At 35.6% G+C, this 18,303-nt stretch overlaps 1 protein-coding gene across 1 annotated transcript in view; it reads right to left on the bottom strand.

Moving 5' to 3' along the window:
* Nucleotides 1-18,303, bottom strand: part of LOC114354157 (uncharacterized) — a 30,868-nt gene that overhangs the window by 6,244 nt on the left and 6,321 nt on the right. The window lies entirely within an intron of this gene.

The raw sequence follows: 18,303 nt of genomic DNA, 5'->3' as shown, positions 1-18,303 counted from the left end.
AAACGATGCTTGCTTAAGTGAAGCAGCAAATCGAACGCACAGCGTTGAATAGAGCTCTGTGATTGGTTCATGTGTCACCCTGTGCGTCCACGCGTCCACGCGCACTGTGAGACCTTATGTTTGTAAATACGGCCGTAAAACAATTTCAAATCAGAATTATGTCTTAATAAACGTGTCAGTAAAGAAAATTACTCGTAATCGAGTTAATTATTTTCGGCCTAAATTGAGTTAAACATAACTTTAACTCAATTTAGGCCTTTTCAACTAAGCTATCGATTAAATCATTTACCGTAATTATATCAAATTCATGGATGTTTTTAGTAAATGAGTAAATCATAATTTATGCAACCATTTTCTTATATAACATTCATATACATAGTCTCTTTACCACTATAATATCTAGAGTTAATTTGACGCTAGGTAATTGGCATGACATTTGGTGTTATTATTTATTAAAAAAATGACAACCCTCTCGGATATTACTTTCTATAATTACTGAGTTGAAGGTATACCTACTCTATAACTTTCACACGTATAAATATTAAACTCAACATCTATCAATAAGACTCGAACATTATTTGAGCAGTAAACTGTTATTAGACAAGCCTCGGCTGGTGGCTCTGTTTGAGGTCGGTCCTAAACCAATAAACCAATAAACTTGAGCCGGCCCATTGCGCAAACAGCGGCTCAACCGCGCGGCTCATTCGATCAGCCGTGTGCCGAGATTTGATAATGAGTTCGGTATTGGTTAATAAGTTTGTTAGGGTCCCTGCGTACCGCTAACGTACAATCAACACTCCTATAACTTGGCCCGCATGGATTTAGTCCCACGATTAAAACCACCAACTGCTGTAAAATTTTTACAACTAAAAACAATATTTGCCATCAGCATAGTGGTGAATTATATGCTGAACTCCTAACAAACCACACCCATCAATTTTTTGATACAAAAGCTAGTCTCTAAAATAATAACCTTTTTCAAAGACTAATTTGAAGGTAAGCTTTGTTTCTGTACCATAAAATAGGAAAATTAGTGAAACGGCTTACGCGTGAAAAAGTAACATAAAAAATACAGGAGAATACCTAATACGACTCAAAAATAATTTCTGATTTTAGAAGTCCATGCAGGCATAGCCGCGGCCAGAAAATTGTATTCTAATAAATCTACTGAAAATTGTCACCGCATCGCGTCACATTACACGCATATTATGAGCCATATTAAATCTCCAACGAAGCTCTTCATTGAATATTTCAAACTCTAAAGACGTCTTAAATAACGAATTTCATTTCCATAAATTAACCTGTCTGCTGCCGAGCTGAAAACGTCGTAACTTCAAGAACGAATTACAAAATTACCCAACCCGAAACTACCTCTTAGGAGTATCCAAAACGAATTAAGAAGATACAATAAAACGCGATCCAATTCCAAGATCTGTGAAGTTAAACGTTAAGTTAAATAGGTTGGGTTGGAGCAGTTTAAAATTAACTTTGTCGGTTAACATCCGCCGCCGGCTGAAAGGTTAATGTTGGAACTTAGGCCGCACTGCGTACAGACAACATGCGGATGGGTTAAAGGCATGTTCACATACGACCGGCCCTATTCTATACTAACACCCGTATTCACAAACGAAGTATAAGTGAAGTAGCAAATCGAACGCACAGCGTTGAATAGAGTTCTGTGATTGGTTCGTATGTGGGTTCGTATGTGGGTGCGTTCACGCGCATTGTGAGACCTCATAGTAATGTTTGTGAATACGGGCATAACAACCGATGAATGCGTATGTTTACTAGTACGTGAGCATTCGTATTAGAACTATGAAGGACGCCCTCTATAGTATCACAATCAATAGGTGTAAAGTTATGGCCAAATTAATATTCAAGGATCCAGTCTGGTGTAATGTTGACAGCAAGATGATATTTCATTTTAGCACGACCACGGATTTCTCACAGAAAAAATAAAATATTATGTTCGCTTCGACGTAAAAGAACTTTTTAAAAACCTATTTGCAGAAAATAAATGACTTTTAGATCCCATGTGAATGTGCCTTTACTGTTACATTTGGCTACACTTGGAACTTACATCGAATACCGCGTCCTGTAGCTCACCAACTGTTTTGTTTGCACTCGGTGCCAACAAAAATAATGGTGGAGGCAATAATGCAATGCATGCGAAGTACAATATTCTTACTGAAACTAGAATCCTACTAATATCCTACTTCCTAGTAATATTATAAAAATATTATAAATGCGAAAGTTTGTGTGGATGTCTAGATGTCTGGATGTTTGTTACTCTTTCACGCAAAAACTACTGAAAGGATTTTGATAAAACTTTACAGTATTATTTTCTTTAACCCAGAATAACATATAGGGTATAAATTTATGACGATCTGTGACAAACGAAATTTCACGCGGGTGAAGCCGCGGGCAAAAGCTAGTATTATTATAAATGCGAAAGTTTGGATGTCTGGATGTTTGTTACTCTTTCACGTAAAAACTGCTGAACGGATTTTGATGAAACTTTACAGTATTATTGTTTATAACCCAGAATATAACATATAGGCTATAATTTATGACGATCTGTGACAAACGAAATTTCACGCGGATGAAGCCGCGGGCAAAAGCTACTTGCTTATAATTTTGTTTCATTGTAATTACTTAACCATCTCTTTAACTACTAAGAACAAAGCAAAGCCTTAAATTAATTAAAATTACACTTTATGTATCTCAAAAATGTAAATATACAATTTACCCTTTTTATCGGCAAGACTCGATCCAGACTTTTCCTTTCTCTTTAATCATCAAATGGCCCCAATACCTCTATGGATTTACCCTTCCTTTATAGAATTCCGGCAAGTATGTACCTCGAGAGGCAGGCCCGGCGGCCACTAATATAGCTGTCGATCGATGGGTTCCCCTCATCGAACATTCAGGGATACACGCCACCGTCGAGCGTGACGGGGCACGCGTGCTGGTCTTAAGGCATGGGTTTCAATGTTTCTGAAGAAATAAATGGTGATTGGCATTTAATCCTAGAATATGAAGTAGTTGGAAAGAAAATACGTGATTAAACCATAACGAAAACTTTCTAATAAGGCGCAATTTGACAAGAAAATAACATCTTACGAGTATAAAATAAGTGGGGAAAAATTAATTTGGCAACAAACACAAATAACATAACCATAACTGGTCTACATATTTCCATTCACTGAAAAATCATCCAAGCGAACCAACCCAAAAGAGCAAGTCTCCTCTTTACTGGTAACTAGTTACAAATATTTTTTTATTTTTTATTTTATTATTATGGGACTAGTATTATATGTATTTATCTATTGGCAAGCCGACGATAACCAAAAATAATTTTGTCCAGCTGTGGACATCATTTGGCTGAAACGAATGAACTAAAATTTATTCCTCAGGTTGAAGCAACTGGCCACAACAAAAAACCTTAAATAGTAAACATGTGGAAGTGAAACATCAAGTAGAAAACTCTATGGTGATAAATATCTCATCCTGAAAATGGACATTGGACAATACTCTAGCCATCAGTTACAGCCACAACACAGTATAAATAGGCGCCAGCAGGTATACCAAATGACAATATGATTAAACCGTACGGCAGTTGGGTAGGTACAGACAAAAGTATTAATTTACTTGGTATAGAAAAAGGCAAATACTAAGTATAGTAAATTAATATACTTGAAATTGAATCCCAATCACGTACATCACATAATTATAGAATTAATTTTCAAACCAACACCATTAATTAATATTTGATGCTATCAACAACGGTTCAGAGAGACCTTCGCAACAAGTATTTAAATAGTTTAATTACAATAGTGTCCAGTTCGTAGGTCGTATTCAAAGTGTATGTATTTAAACGAGATGATAACAAAGTTTAGTGCATAAAATACTACTTATAAATCTCATTGACGAATGATGTAGTAAGTAAGTAATGTGACAGATTTTGAGTTACGAATACTGAACCTGTTTCGACTGTGCGCACATGAAGGAAGAAAATCCTCCATAATAACTTGGAAGTAAACTTGGTTAGGTTTTACGGCGTCGAGTCTGTGGTCTCCAGACATTTTACTTTAGTTCGGTTCGTAAATTCTTTACTGCAATACTAAAGGTGCATGAATTCACCTTTCGCTACTGTTTTATTGCCCACGTTGAGTTAATATTTGTAAGATGGATGTTGTAATATGGTTCGTGTTGTGTGTTTCATTTTTGATCGGAAGAAAGATAAATTCCTTGGTAAAATTAATAATACCGATTGGTAGAAAAACCGGTGCTTAGTCTAAAATTTGAAGGGATTATTTTATCAGTGAAACCGTTATTAGGAACGTATCTGTCAGATAGCCTAACATTATTGTCTCAGCTAGACATTTATTTGTTAGATAAGTTAGGCAAAGCCTCTAATAGTCTTTGGTATGTTAAAGAGGATCCTGCTCTTGTGATAGTGACCAAATGAATTGTATGCTTAGGATGTTATTTTGTCGATTTTTAATGACAATTAAGCCAGTACATTTATCGTCTAAAATCATCTTTAAGATTTTTTCACGGCGCTCATCCTAGCCCGGCTGATGATGCTGATCTTTATGTCAGACAACTATATGAAACTTTATCAAGAATTATTAGAACTGCTCCTTTATTGCAGTATATATCCCAGTTACCTACGTAAACACGGTACATTTAACAAGACGATTACCTCGTGTCCATTCAGGCGCTCTCTCCGCCATAGCTCTCGGTTGCGCCGCGACACTCTAAATCAGTGGCGCATGAGCATCGTTACAATCTCAATATCGCACGCATTTATATTCATAACGCGCCACGGGCAGGGCTCAAGGAACCAGCGGAAAGCTGGCGTTTATAGAGGCAAGAAAACCTCTAGACAGATGTTTCAGAAAATATTATGGTAGGGTGTTAAGTTAGGCTGTGTTTGACATAATTTGAGGTAGATAAAATGTGGTAATTATAACTGTCGTTACATACATACGTTACAATTGAAACAAGTACCTATACTAAGGTAATAAATGTTATAATTGGTAAACAAAAACAAAAGATAAATAAAACATTTGAGCTCTTCGAAACTACAAAAGAACTAATTTAGTTAAAAGAAACATAATTCAGGTGAAGACGAAGACTGTTTCTGTTTATATTCCCCAAGAAAATGAAATGAAAACGTCAGCCGAGAAACAAACGGAAGCAAAAGGCCACAAACTTCAAGAACAGTTGTAACTCTTTCGAAAGCTTTTCCCCGATATTAGAGCGAGACGTGAGATGACTCGCGATTAGCGCTGCACTCTGTTAATAAATCAACCGCGCGGTGCCGGAATTAAGACTGCCCCGCTACGGATCGTAGCTCGTAGCACGTAGCTCGTAGCACTGAATGAGCTCATAACATCGAGCCGTAGCACTGAGTTCGTTCGTAGCTTTGAGCTGAAGACTAACTTTTAATTTACTCCTTTTGACAGATGCACTTCTGTGTGCCATTTAGTGGCGCATTGCGCTTCAATAATAATGGGAGATTTGGTTATAAGATTTCGATTCGATTAATAATCTAATTATTTTTTTAACAATATTAAATATTGGTGAATTAGTTTACAAATTTATTTGCTTTACACAGATTTCTTGAACTTGTCCCACACAACATACAGTAGGTGACGAAATCCAACATTTACATCAAAGAGGCATATTTTCGCGTGAACGCGAATCTTACAGGTGGCACGGTTATCATAGCTATGAATAAACAATCCGATAGTAATATGGCCTTTGCCAAGACGTATGGAAACGGGATTAAGTACGTGATCCCGGGGATATCTTGTTGATATTATCAATATGAACTCGATTATAAGTGCGGGTTACTGACTTAACCGAAATACTTTGAAGTGTGGGCTTGAACGTGTATAGTATTTGCTATGATCGTGGGAACGGAAAGCCTTACTGTGGGGTAAGGATATGATTATTATAAAAATATATTTTGAGTATTTAGGCGTGTGTAATGTGTATGGTTTTTTATATTGAACATGACTGTAACTTAAAAAAAAATTAAGAATGGTTTTTTTTCTTGTTGCTTGGATATTTTTATGGATATAGGTATATAGTATATCTCGACGTTTTCGAAATAAGCACAACATTGTAATTTTTTTATTGTTTAAAATATGTGATTGACAATCTGTTAATTAAACGTAACATTTCTAAACTTCCCAAAGCACCTGCATTATACACATGTAACTAATCAACAAATCACCGCCAACACGAGTGTAATTCAACCCTGTTTACACGAGAACTTTGCTTACAAGTTACAAGTGCCATCAGTAAGTGTCAGGTTCCCGATTAATATCAGTCGGCCATGTTTGAGGAGCCATTACAAATACCCGCCATATTTGGAATAGTTTGCAAGTGCAAGTCACTGGCAACTCGGACTTAAGGTTAGGGCACACTAACTTGTTAGTTGTTAATTATTTAATAGCATTGTGAAATACCTACCTATAATAAAACTGTTTATTGGGACTGCCCAAGCTAAAACGTAGCCGCCAAGAAGTCTTGAATTAGAAAAAAATATACAAAGGTATAAAAAATTCAAAAAACGAAGGTTGCTGAAAGTATTCACGAATATGAGGCAAACGAGCAGACGCATCACCCGATGGTAAGTGATTACCGTCTCCCATAGACTTCCATGTATTTCAATAGTTTTAAAAAAATAGTTTACTTAGAGCTAAAGTTGAAAGTTTTAAAGAAGACATTTGTGTTTATTTATAGTAAGGAGTCATAAAATGTTCACTAATGCTAAATTTCATCAAGTAAGTAAGTAAACATTAGTTTCACTAGAATTGCACTATAATATTTTTATTTGCATAAAATTGTGAACCTCCGACCACTTTTATTGCTCGAGAAAGATAGAATTTTAATAACTTAGGGAGTGTTCAAGAAATTGAAACTTTCTCGGAAGTTGTCCTCACCATTGTAGCCCCAGCCTTAAAGGTCGAGTCCACAGTTTTGGTTGGGCTTAAATCTTAGTTCGGAGTTGTGCAGTCGATTGTTTTAAGTACAAGCGTTCCGGAACGCTGCGCTTGTTTATGGTTCCGCAGCCGCAAATGTTTACGAATGTTAAGTAAGTAAGTTCCAGTAACTGCATCGAGCGGTGAACGAAATGTTAATGTACCATTAGTGTTGGCTTAACTGGAGCTTAGCATCTCTCAAAAGCACCTTCTAGTTAGTTCGAAAGCTCGGTTCTTGAAGGGCATTCAATGGGAATTACAGATAAGTAAGTAGATAACATTAATTGAGCTCTTTTATTTTTAATCGTGGATTCCAAGCAATGAATGGGTGGACCTTTTAATAGTTTCTAATGAATACGTGGAATCTTTATGAATAATGGTTAAAGTAATTTAAACACACGGTGAGAAATGAAAATTGCAGCAAAAGTCAGTCTTTAAATTTAAATTAGGATATCACTCTTGTTTCCACGCCAAGGTGAAGTATTTTGTCACTTTTCCAAGAATTTAGGTACGTCCTGCCGGGCTAGGATGCGCGCCGTGATATACTCTTATCAACGTCAAAATGTATGGGCAAAATCGATAAAATGGCGTGATAACCGCTTATCGCGGCGCGCATCCTAGGCTTACTGGACTGTTATCTTCTATAATTGACTAATACTCGTACAATTGCTTAAATGTATTTATGACGAAACAAAACCTACGCATAACCATCGACCCATCGACCACTAAAGGTTACTACCTAATAATACAACACAAACAACTAACATTTCATATAATTACACATAACGATTATTATAACTCATATAATGAACATTTCACGATCCATTATAACCCCTATTATTAATATAATGTTTCGAAAAATTGATTGCGGCATGTATCCAATTAACCGCCGTAATGGATTATCGCCGCGGCCACCTGCAGCCGACTGGAAGAAGATGCAATAAGCCCGCCCAATAGACCGGAAACTATTACCGCAGTGGGGACGGGGAGAGTAGACCTACTTGGACGGGTCAGAATTGGGTCACGTAAAAGTATATGAAGGAAGAGAGATTCCTTAAAAGACTTGATGTTTAAAGTACAGTCGCGGAATGAAAAGGTTCGTCACTTTAGTGTCGGTTTTCGCTTGCACTAGGTACTGTAAGAGTCAAACCTGCCAACATAACAGTGCAAGAAACAGGGCTGCTAACATTTAAATAAATATGACGTTTGCTAATGAATAAGGTTTTGCTTGTTTATTTTTCTATCCCATCAGTGCAATGCAATAATGACATTGACCAATTGACAATAGTTTTTTTATTTAATAGAAATAATAATGGCAGGTTGAACCAACAAGAAGGTTTTAGTTTATCAATCATAATCTTCTTGACAAGATAAATCGTCAAACAACTTTGATCTGAATAATTTTGAACTTTACTGACGAACAGTTAAAGATTATTTTCTCTAACTCGAGATTATTCTGTAACATAGTTTCAAAAGGTAATATGTGCTCGCGATTCGTTGAAGGAATCAATTTGAAAACTGACGAACCTTTTCATTCCGCGACTGTACATAATGCTAATTATACGTAGTAAAGTTTGTGTGGTCTGGCAATATCTTTTCACTGCCCACACTCTCTATTCACGTAGATGTAGTAAAAGTGACTAAGTGACAGATATGTGAACATCAGACCACCCCAACCCGTCTGGCCAGCGTGTGACCAAATCTTCCTCTTGCATTTGGTTTCAAGAGACTTATGCCCGTTTCCACCATCAATCCCCAATTTTTAAGTGACCCCTATGATAACCTACCATGAATTTTGTTTTCAAAGGGGTCACTTAAAAATAAGGGATTACCTAATGGTGAAAACGGGCATAAATGACCTGATGATGGTCATAGCGTGAAGCGCCATATTAATTTCTGTCATAAAATAAAAACCACGAAAGCGACAAAATTACCAGAAAAACCATATGTTCTGCTCAAGTCCCAAATACATTAGTTAGGAGTAATGAAAAGAAAGAGCTGTAAGACGAACTTAAACAATTTAGAACAGTTAACCAAACAGTGAGCCAGAATCATATTTTTCTGCAGATTTTTCTTGACTTTACAGTAATGGACTCACTTTATTCACTTCCACTGTACCTCAAACTTGTGGTAACGGCCGGAGAGACTTGCGATAGTGTCCGTTTTGTTATTTTAGGAAAACTATCAGCCATATAATGTGAACCAATGAAAAAGGGTCGAACTTTTTCTGTGCTTATTTTTTATGGGAATGGCTTAGTGGTTTAGTAAGCTTGTAAGGTTTTGTGGGCCTATTCGATGAGGAGCTGGGCGGAATTTATTTGTTGTTATCTCTTTTGGCCTTTTATTTACTTGTGTTTTTGTGTGACACTCCATTATTCCCTATAATAGAGTGGACAGCATTTGACTACATTTTTGAGGCAAAACAAGTTTACATAACATTGTGATTATCGGAACAATTTTAAAGTAACCCAAAAGTCTTCTATCTTCAAAGCTCGAATGCAACAATAACACTGTAACTCGAATGTAAAAATATAATTTTATTTTGTTATTAGTTTTACAAAAATCAAAGTAATCGAATTCACTATCAAATTATGCCCGATAAAACCTTTGTTCACTATTTAACACAACTGTACTAATTGATAACAAACGAGCATAATAGGTATGTACGCGTAGGTACCAGAACTGAAGTGAAATCCAATGGCTCGTAGCGTTCAAAATTTCTCAATAAAAAACAATTATTACAATTTGAAAAACGGTTAAATAACTTGAAATTGGAGCATAATCGCTTAAACGTATGAGTTCGTCAGTCAATGGAGTAAGGTTTAAAATTGAATATTTATAAAGTGAACTGTATCAGTCAAAGGTTTGACATCGTCAACAATCGAGACATGGCATCGGCAATCACAATCGGAATTCACTTTGTTTACATGTCACGCACAGGTTGTTTACATTCGCATGTTAAATATTCGCATTTTCAACGACTAAAGGCCTTGTCACACGATATAGACATTTTTTCAGGAATTATTAGTGAAATAAAAGTGTGGGAACATAATTATTTTGTGTAAGAAAATTTTCGATCAACAAATAAAATTCCGCCCGATATTTACGATGATTTGGTCCTTAAATTCTTTTTTCCAAACAACATAAAAAAATCACAGATTCAAAAGATGCAAAACAGTAGCCTCGTATTTGATGTTTAAAAATTATCTATGGAAAAAAGGATGCAGAACAAATAAATAGTCGATATATAAACCGAGCACAAAATTTCAAACGCCAGAGATAAAATTGGCTTTTTGATAGCTTTTATTGCTGCCATTTAAATGTAGCCCGATATTTCAACATTTTCAACCTAATCTTTTGTATTTTATTGATAGCGCTATGAAATTCTGACATAAGATATTATGTGAAGCACAGTACAAAGCTTTTGCAAAGGAATATAGCGAGTCATATTGATTTGGTTAAGGTTTTGAGACTAAATGTTTAGATGTTACTTGAGTAGGTATTAGTCATAGTCATTGTAATGTTTATTGCATCATGTTGTTACATCATTATTAGTTCATCCTTAGGAGAGTTATGAAGCCATAGAGGTAAAGACAAACACTCAAAACACTAAAAACACAAAATACGCCCCTTAAACTTTTTCGTCCGGTATTAAAAATAGCATTTACTCGTATTATTATAACCTCCCAAAGGATTCACAACTGAAACTGAAATATAATTAAATCACACGTTCCTTTATGTGCGAGGTGAAAAATGGCGGTCATCTCATGGTTTCGCGGCGTCAGATGCAAAATGGACATGGCGATTTAACAATTGACACTGGGTTCCGTATTAATATTGCTGTTATAGTTGTAATAATTCGTACTTTAAATATTTTTGTACCTATTTTCATGGTCCCTGTATTCATAGGATTTAGGTATACCATACTATAGAACTATGACTTTATTAATACTTACCTATTTTATTACTCGTAGTTGCAATATACCTACTATAGAGTAATTTTTAGTTTGTAATTTAGTATCATGAAAAATGCACAAATAAGTACCTACATAATGTGCTTTCTCTGTGCAATGTTGTGAGAATGATTGTCTTCCTTCTTTTCAGCCAAATGACGTCTACAGCTGAACAAGGGCTTCCTCAAGGACTTCCAAAATAATTGCAATAAGTCACTGTAAAGTGTCATATACTTTCTCCAATTCACAAATTGTGGGTGCAACAAAATAAAAAGAAAGAGAAAAAAAAATTTATCGCTACCAAATAACACGCCTCCCCTATCCACACTATTCCTCCAGTCACCTCATTGACTGAGATGTTTATTGCAGGGGATTTTTATTTGCCCAAGGAACCCAAATACCGCTTGCCACGGTGCGATCCGTTGGTATTAATGTTTTCACGTTTTTCATTTTAATCCATTTTTGTTGTGTCGATTGTTTAATTGGCTTTTTTATTCGACAGTCTCAATTTATGCTTTTAAGCACTTTGAAAATTGAGTCATCGGTTCAATGCATGCCTTCATATTTTAAAGGATCTTTTGGAGATCTAGGTATGTTTGAGAGAGATATGTTTTTAATTTATTTATTAATTTAAAAAAAATTGTTCCAATAGAACTTTAATCTTAAAAATCAAAAATGTTTACCTCAAACAAAGACAGACTTAAGATAGAGAGATTTGAGTTTTTAAACCTTGTGTCAATCCTGCAAAGAAAATAAGTGAATGCGAGATCCGAATAAGCCTCTTCTAGACAGATATAATATGTATTTGTTGACGAGGTATAGAAATAATAACAACTCAAAACAATAATTTCTACCCACATAATTAAATCGGTCATTTAATTTGCTCAATACCAATGTATTTGTCTAACTACCTTACATTGGCAGAATCACTACGTTACGAGCGCTCCACGCACTTCAGCAGTCATTATAAAAAACCTAAAGCCTTTCCTGTAACACTTTCCCAATACCTACTATGTTTTCAGGTGGAAAACATAACTTATGCAAAGGTTACCCTAACGCTATCGCATTCCTGCAGGTTTACGATTTTCTTTATTTACGCGGGTCGGCTGGAACGCTGCTATAACTTCGGCCGAAAGTATTCCGCGATATTAATAATATCGATTAAGCAACTCCTTCGAGATAAAGTACGAGGCTTGTTTTGTACAGGGTGATTAGAAGGGCGGATATTGTGGAAAAAAAAGTTATTTCATTCTGGTTTCCCAATATACAGGCTTAGCCTAGTTTAGGAACGACAGTATAATTCTATCCCGCTATATTCTACTAATGCAAAAAGATAACCGTGGATTCAATTCCCGCCTTAGGGCTATATTTCACCGGGACACCATGGTGGCGCAACCAGTCGCCGCTACCAACAAAATGTATACAGCTTTGCGCAACCAAACTGACACCAGGTGAGTAACTCTCTATAGAGCTGCATACATTTTGTTGGTAGCCGGCGACTGGTTGCGCCGCCATGGTGTTCCGGTGAAATATAGCCCTTAGGCAGTTCGATTTTTTCAAGTTAATAATATTCAAACCATGGGATGTTCTTTGAAACCGTCTAGGATGGCACAAGCCTGCCTAATAGATGCCTGATAACTTTTCAAAGGCATTAGGAATGAAATTTACTGATATAGTACAGTCGCAGAATGAAAAGGTTCGTCACCTTAGTGTCGGTTTTCGCTTGCACTAGGTAGGTACTGTGTGCTTACCATGAGTTTACGTTCGGAGTGCTCGCTAGCGAGTACGTCAAAAAAATCTATGAAGATTTTGTTTCTTGAAAGTAGCCGCTAGGGGGCGCTGTACAATATGTCATACATTTAATGTCAATTTTTTACGTAGTCGCTAGCGAGCACTCCGAACGTAAACTCATGGTAAGCACACTGTAAAGAGTCAAACCTGCCAACATAACAGTGCAAGAAACAGTGCTGCTAACATTTAAATAAATATGACGTTTGCTAACGAATAAGGTTTTGCTTGTTTATTTTTCTATCCCATCAGTGCAATGCAATGATGACATTGACCAATTGACAAGTTTTTTTTTATTTAATAGAAATAATAATGGCAGGTTGAACCAACAAGAAGGTTTTAGTTTATCAATCATAATAATCTTCTTGACAAGATAAATCGTCAAACAACTTTGATCTGAATAATTTTGAACTTTAGTGACGAACAGATAAAGATTATTTTCTCTAACTCGAGATTATTCTGTAACATAGTTTCAAAAGGTAATATGTGCTCGCGATTCGTTGAAGGAATCAATTTGAAAACTGACGAACCTTTTCATTCCGTGACTGTACATGACAATAACGATATAGCACCATAAATGTATCTCTACCTACTTCCTTTGATAAAGCTGAAAGTCGATATTTTGTTAGTAAACAATATTTATTTATATGATAAACCGATAATGTCAAAGGTGCGGAAACAATATCTAAACACGAAGTGTTTACTTTTGGCCGCCTTTTAGATTATTACACGAGTAACCCAAGCTATAAGATATAAATTAATCAATGAAGCTTAATACTGCGTCATCAAATGATTGAATTAAGTGTTATTTTACAACAAAAATATAGGTAATATCTGATGTATTCTTGGCTGTACAATTCTTACGTAAGCGTCACATGACAAATAAAATAAATCGCCCTGTACATGAAAGTATGTGAATATTACTTTTTGTCAGCTCACTTTCATCTTTGTTCTCGCTATCACAAGTGAAATTAATAACTTACGATATTTCGGTAAAAGGTTATGAAATTATGAATTGCTTCATACCACGGCACTTGAGGAATTTGCTTTGCTCATAAAGATATTGATTGTTGTGGTATTCTTGTAATAATATTAGTAGAAAAACACGGTTTTTCAGACATAACCAATTTTTACGCTATGTCTACGTCAACCTGTGCGATGAAATAGTGGAGCAAAAATGCAGACTTTTAATACAGGGTGTTAAGTAAATGGGATATCAAACCGTCACTACTAGTGTTAAAACCTACTCTAAAGTCATAGCAGACTTATCAACTCGGAAAGGGATCAACACTGTATCGCCTTTCGCGCGCTGTCAATTGCGAGGCGAGGCGTTTACGTTACGTTGCGGATAAGTCGTGTGCGTTGCAGTATGGAGTTTCACGCAAAGAATACTGACCGCCTCGAGTTGTTATGGTTACGACCCCTTTCCGGGTTGATAAATGTGCGACGTCCTTAACGAGTAATATTATGTGGCTTACAAAGCCACGGCTATAAGAAACAAATCGACTACTGTGTAAAACACTCTAACCGGGAGACTAAACAATTTTAAACAGACACGTTAACTGCGCTGTTTTAGATTACAACACTGAAAGCTTTAGAAGCTAAAGTATTATTTTCAAACCATTCTCGGTAATACAATAATAAAACTATAAAAACTTTCTATTCGACATAATGCCACATAACTCTGTTTGACCGCAAGTCCGTGAGCACAGAATTTATTTCTCAATACCTAAATCCAACGAGTAAACTCCGGGGCGATCCTCCGTCCCTTAACTCCAAAAACATTTCACCGAAATCGATACTTAATCGAATGCGTGCAGCTAATCGAAGCAGGACTCGAACCCGCACCGAGGTAGGGCTGTCACGTTAATAAGGAATCGTGGAAAATCACGAGAAAAAAAACTATAAGTAGTGTTAGAGACTTCTATACCTCGGAAGAGATGCTTGGATCACAACAAACAAAGAAGGTACCTGAGTTTACCTAACGAATTGCTTTAAAACTGTAATTGTGACAAGATTCGCTGAAAATACTTTAAAATACATTTCTGTACTTGGAAACTGGAAAACTTCTGAGAGGATTTTGTAATATTTAATTCTAATGTCAAATCAGGAGGAAAACTTCTTTCAATGAGACTAGTTCGATGGCTCCTACGTATACTGGCGTAAGTGAAAAAAGTAAATTTTACAGGAGAGCCATTTTAGTGGCCAGAACCATATTTTTGGGTCATATCTTCTGACCTACTAAAACGAATTTAATGAAATTTCACATTTAGCCTTAACATGTAATGCTTTTGCTACTGCTGTTATCAATTTTTATATTTTTCTTATATATTTTGAGATTTTACGCATTGCCCTTTTACGTCGGCATATTTCTATAATTTCATGTATATTGTTCAACGTAAAGAGACTTAAATGACAACGTAAATATAATATTTTAAGCGATTACTCTCTTTATTTATGCATGTAATTATTTTAATTGTTATCATGTGCTATATCAATAATAAATCAGTTAGAAAAAGTCGTTTAATGTACCGTTTTACGTTTTAACGCAAATACGCCCATATACTGTGCTCGAGATTTAGTTAGGTCTTTTAACATAATGTGTCATATTTTTAAAAAATATAAATAACTTGAAAAAATCGAATTGCCTAAGGCGGGAATTGAACCCACGATGCCTTAGGCAGTTCGATTTTTTCAAGTTATTTATAATTTTCAAATTAGTTTGAGATGCGACTCTTAACGCTAAAAATTAAATAATTATATAATGTGTCATAATTTATAAATAAAACAATTTGCTAAATATTTTCATGGCTTTATTTAAGATTTGGATTATAAAAAATATATGTTTATGTAAGCAACTACTCGTATAGATTGACGAGTCGTATGATTGGGCTTTATACGTGGCGTAGTTTTGCACATACGCCTATTTGCCTAAAATTTTATTTTGTATCTAATGGAAAAAAAAAATTTTTTTCTTACTGAAGTTATAGATTAGAGCAAAGTGAAATCATTGCTTAAATAATTGGAAAAAGGCGTAAGCGGCAGTTTCGCCCTTATACGTAGGAGCCATCGAGTTACTGATGTAAATATCTGGTAGTCTGACACAAATATACGATCTGAATTGCCTGGATGGTTTTATGGTTTTAGATATTTATTTTTCTAAAAGAATACAATCATATTCACTTATAAGAAAAATACAGAATACACTTTATAATAACTAAGCAGCAAGTGCACGCAACAGACAAGCTCGTTTCATTTATGTATTAAATGAAACTAGGTACAGAAAATAATGAAGTTAAAATAAAATAAGTAATAACAAACCGCTCAAATGCTATATTTTTTCAAATTCAAGTGTAGTTTTATACTTAACCTACCCACACTGCAACTACAAAACCAGCAACCTGCTTGGCTTCCATTACGTAACGCTCAACAGTTGCTATCACAGTTGCTATGTGACCGGTTTTTTTTTTCTACATTACAAGTAATAAAAAAAAATGATGATTGATTAGAGAACCAGCCATGTGGAAACAGATAGTACCTGGTCGCCTGCTTATTGTAAAATGTATAGTACATTTTAATTTCAAAATCGCATCTTATTACATTTCATTTACACGAGATTCCACAGCGTTTAGCTTAACAAGCCTTAGGATTGGTTGCACCATCTTACTTTGACTGTAACAAACGTCAAAAATCTGTCAAACTCCATACAAAATCACCGGTTATTAGTAGATACGGTCAAAGTTTGATGGTGCAACTCAGCCTTAGTGTACACGAACAGCCAGCGGTAGCCCTCAGTGCGTGTTCCCACCCCACACTGCAAAGGGATGTATCTTTATTATTTTATTAGAGTATCGAAAGAAGCCGATATTAACATTAGAAGTACGCCCACCGAAGCGGCCCATGAATGCCAAATGACGTTCGCGTGTTTCTCGCTTTTTACCGAAGGATGACAAGTTCGTTAATTTAGGTTTTTATGACACCACAACACAAATGTTACTGACGGTAGAATCAGTTTATAAAATCCGGGTGCCCTTATAATTCAGAAAACCAAGAACGGTAGAGAACTCATAGGATAGTAAGAGGCATGTAAGAAAACATGTCATCTAGGTTTGTTTAACGAAGTCTAAGATTGAAGTCAAAGATTAACCTAAATCTATAATAAATGCATTCAGTGGATTACCAATGGGACTACCAAACATTTAGGGCATGTTTCAACACACGCTTAAAAGTCCCTGATAGGCTAACTTAATTCTACGGAATCCACGAAAAGCAATAGAACTAAAGAACATGGGGTTCTATTGTACAAATTACAAATATTAAAGAAACTATTCGACATTGACAGAAATAAACCTCCCAAAGTGGAGTAAATTTTGGTTGCCATAAAAAAACTTATCTGTGATTTTAACTATCTGAAATCCAGAATTGTTGAAACGCATTAATAAAATTACAGAACCTTCTGTAATAAGCTTACGTGGACTGTGACAGTGGCCCAACGAGAAATCTTAGTCCAAGACAGGCTTTCAAGATTTTATTTTCTCCAACTTTGTTTTGCGTTGCTTCCAGTTTTTCAGACTAATAAATGTTTGCGAATACAGCCGGCTCGGCTAAATTAGAATCTTCAAGGGCACTCCTTAAATATATGCACGTCTTTAAATTAAACTTTTCAGCTGAAGTTCTGTGCAATGAAAAAAAATTAAGTCCAAAAATTTAGAATGTACCTACCTACTTTACTTTTAAGAATTCCATCTTATGTCTGACAGCTTGGCGTTTCATTAAGTCTGACACTAGCTGTCACTTCAGTTGTCACAATCCACACGATAAAAGAAGAAGAGCAATGAACTTTCTATGATCCCAGTAATTCTAATAAACCTACCTTAGATTGCATATTGAAAAAATATTGACTTTATGTTTGTTTAATCTCTGTTTGAGTTTATTATCTACTAGCTTTCCGCCCGCAGCTTCGCGCGCGTGGACTACATTATCTACATATTTTACGGAACCCTATTTTTTTCCAAAATAAAATTTAGCCTTTGTTACTCGTGGATAATGTAGCTTTCGAATGGTGAAAGAATTTTAAAAACGGTCCAGTAGTTTTTGAGCCTTCATTACAACCAAACAAACAAAGTTTTCCTCTTCATAATATTAGTGTAGATAGTGTAGAAAACTAAATTCTGACACTGGCTATACTAACAACTTAACAACTGCAACATTGTACGCGACGTTAAGCTCGTCACTTAAGCGTTAGTGCGACGGTACGACTTAATGTTTCTATTAAGTTCTAACGAGTTTCAAAACTAGAGGACCTCATAGCATAGATCTAGTCAAAAATTATGAAGGTCATAATCAGACAATTCGTATTCGTATGATAGATTGTTCCAAGTGTCAATGATTACATGTAGAGAATCTACGAAGCCCTTTAGGATGTAATGTATGTAAGTAATGAAATGAACCCTTTTAAAATGATTCCCTGATCATTAATCTCGGATGCAGATCAGATGCGATCTTGCCCAGTTGATAATCTGGTACAATTCAAATGTTTCATGAAAAATATAGTAAAGAAA

This window comes from Ostrinia furnacalis, unplaced genomic scaffold (assembly GCF_004193835.3).
Source record: "Ostrinia furnacalis isolate ACB-3 unplaced genomic scaffold, ASM419383v2 OfSCF1928, whole genome shotgun sequence".
NCBI lineage: Eukaryota > Metazoa > Arthropoda > Insecta > Lepidoptera > Crambidae > Ostrinia > Ostrinia furnacalis.
Note: the sequence above shows the minus strand (reverse complement) of the source record. Positions and strands in the feature narration are given on the sequence as shown.